This window comes from Dipteris shenzhenensis, chromosome 19, assembly GCF_047967505.1.
Source record: "Dipteris shenzhenensis isolate YYH24624 ecotype China chromosome 19, Dip_SZ_1.0, whole genome shotgun sequence".
NCBI lineage: Eukaryota > Viridiplantae > Streptophyta > Polypodiopsida > Gleicheniales > Dipteridaceae > Dipteris > Dipteris shenzhenensis.
The window spans coordinates 1,225,628-1,228,837 of NC_141614.1; the positions used below are offsets into that span (position 1 = coordinate 1,225,628).

Here is a 3,210-nt window from a genome sequence, read left to right on the forward strand (position 1 = left end):
CTCCATGACATCATTTAGCTTCGACTAGAAAATGATCTGAGCCTTTGTGTCCTCCTCTTTCATCTCGCACATGGCAACAGTCATCAACTCCTGGACGCTGCATCATACGACTAAAGTTAGGCATAAGCGCATCATCCTTTTGGTGCTAGAGGGAATGTAGGAATACTAGCATTTGCCTTACCTTGGATCATGTACGTGAGCAGCCATCGTTGTCCACCCACATACGTGCCGTACATGGTTAAAACATATCCAACTATTTTATAGATCTCCACCACCAATGCGGCACATGCGGTTCACCAGATCTACCCTTGAAGAAAGCCGTGTTGTTGACATCTTGAAGATAAAGCATTTGCTTTCATCATCGACATCTTGACCGCGGAAGAGGCTCCCATGGAAAAATCTGTAAGCACATCTTTGCTTCAGCTTCAAGAGTCTGGACTCTGTGCCTTCATCACTTTTAGCACGAGCACCACGTACCATATGCTTGAACTTGAGCCAGGTTGTCCATTCGACTACGTGTTATGTTGCTTCTAAGAATGCAAAGAAAACACATTTGCGTGTAGTTGCCATTGAGTTGGCCCTGTATGGTTTACCCGTGCTTTTGGACAAGAGGCTCCAACTCCTCAAGCATTGCCATCAACTCATTATCCGTAAGGGAGACGCCCGGATCGTGGATGTGGGCACTTGAGACTTTTTTTTTTGCGACTACCATTTGTAGGTGTCTAGGACTTGATGCACTAAAGTCCTTCACCATCTCTTCGACCGTGCACCTAAGGTCTTTTATGTGGGCTCTACAGGTACATCTTTGCACCTCCTGATTATGTGTGCCCACGTGGAAAAAGAGTCATCATTTTGGGGCCCACCATCATGTAGTACGCCACACATTCGCATTGCTTCAAAAGAATGGGGGACCTTTTGCAAAAGAAACAAACCAAGTTTCCAAGCCAGTAGCAGACATTCCAACAACCGGAATGTTGTTGTTCATTTTTTCTACACCAGATGAGAGAAGGTTATAACACGCAATCAAAGAGACATAGTCAATGTTATCTAAATTTCTCGGCAATGGGTGTGCTATGGACTGACCTATCCATGTAGTGCGGTTTGACAATCCGTTAATCAACCTACCAAAGCAAAGGGGGTTTGTACACTCTAGTTCCCCCATACCCCTACTGCGAAGATGAACTTTGCCAGGAAATGTCATTGTTGTCGACGTTGGTTTCATCTAGCAATGGCCGTCATACTTTTGCTCCATGCCGTCCATTGCACTCGCTCCATGCCGCATGGGCGGCAGTTCTAATGCAACATTCCCATTGTACATTGTCAGAACTTCCATCAACTTCTCCATTGTGGTTGAATTATGCAACAGTTGATGAAGTAGTCGATGACGTCCCCCAGAAGACCTGATGTTCGACGACATGCTAATGACTGCTTGAGGACCCTCCATTGCGGCTACTGTATCATTGCCATCATCGATCAGATGGCCTCCTAATGGTTGTTCAACATGGCTTCGAGCTCGCGACCTTGAGCTCGAGCTTCTTGGGCTACCTGTGAGATCTATTGTGGGTGTAGCTTGTGCAATGGCTGCCTTCCCTCGCTCTCGAAATAATGGGTCCAACTTGCATGGTCTCTGCCTCAAATTGGCTAGGCTTTGGGTGAGATCTATTGTGGGTGGAGCATGGGCAGGTGCACTCTTTCCTCTCTCCAGCACATAGTCATGCGACAACTCCGTGTTCAGCATGTACAACTGCCCCAATCCACTCTCTTGAATGGCTTCCACTTGCGTAGTCTGCAGGCAGCCATTTACATATGTGATGGCCATCACACAAATGCCCTTGCCTATCATGGGGTCATCCTCACTTAGCACAACGGTTCTGCCATTTGCATATCATATCATTAGCTCCGACGAGAGGGAGTTCAAATAGATCTGCACTTCGTTGAGGTTGCTAGACCCTGCACCAGTTGGGCCGGCCATTTTAAGAGGGATCTGAGAGAGAGAGGGAGAGAGGGGGAGAGAGAGAGAGAGAGAGAGAGAGAGAGAGAGAGAGAGAGGGGGGGGGGGACAAAGCGAGAGAGAGAGAGAGAGAGAGAGAGAGAGAGAGAGAGAGAGAGAGAGAGGGGGAGGGAGGGAGGGAGGGAGGGAGGGGAGAGAGAGAGAGAGAGAGAGAGAGAAGAGAGAGAGAGAGAGAGAGAGAGAGAGAGAGAGAGAGAGAGAGAGAGAGAGAGAGAGAGAAGGACAAAGAGCTAGGGTATGGAGGAGGACTTGAGAGATATGTGGGGGGGCGGTAGGGGGTCTTTATATAGTTGATGTCTGACAAATAGCATTCAATGAGTATTTAATGCAAGAATAGGTGTAAGGGTGAAGATGCCATTTTTTTAAATTTGTTTGTTGTTAAATATTTAAAAAAACAGCTATACCCCCCACCTCCACCCCAAAAAACAAAAAAAGCTTTAAAAACCCCCCAAAAAATGAGCATCTTGGCTCTTGGCATAGCAATTGCAATCATGCAACAATTAGAAAGTGTAGGTGATTCGTGTGAAAGGCAAGCTAGCCTATAGAAAAACATGAAAACTAGTAAAAATCATATAGAATTTTTGCCAAATAGAAAAACACCTAACTTTTGCGTACAAACTCCGATTTCCAAACTTTTTGAAGAAAAATCAACGACATAACTAGATCTACGTACGAATTTTAGAAAGGCTAGTGATGTTGGCCAAATTCGGAGTGGAAGGCCCTCAAACAGGGCCGTCTTTGGTAGGAGGTAAAAATTGTGCAAATTTTTTCATTTTTGGACTTTTTGATGCTTTTTTTTGGATGAAAATAACAAAAAAAAAGGGCAAAGTTCACGCCCATTGGAGGGCGCCAAGCATGGCCCCTTTTTAAAAAAATTTCCTTTAAAAAATATTTTTATAAAAAAAGCAAGCTTTTGAAAAAACAAAAAAAACATGCTTTTGGGAAAAGCTAACCCCCCCCCTTTGTGAGTGAGCTATCAAGGTACCTCTCTCTCTCTCTCTCTCTCTCTCTCTCTCTCTCTCTCTCTCTCTCTCTCTCACACACACACACACACACACACACATATCTCTCTCTCTCTCTCTCTCTCTCTCTCTCTCTCTCTCTCTCTCTCTCTCTCCCCCCCCCCCCTCTCTCTCTCTCTCTCTCCCCCTCCCTCCCTCCCTCCCTCCCTCATTCTCTCTCTCTCTCTCTCTCTCTCT

General features: G+C 45.7%; 1 pseudogene; it reads right to left on the reverse strand.

Moving 5' to 3' along the window:
- Nucleotides 1-258: 258 nt before the first annotated feature.
- On the reverse strand, nucleotides 259-1,972 carry LOC147889897 (uncharacterized; annotated as a pseudogene).
- Nucleotides 1,973-3,210: the final 1,238 nt, after the last annotated feature.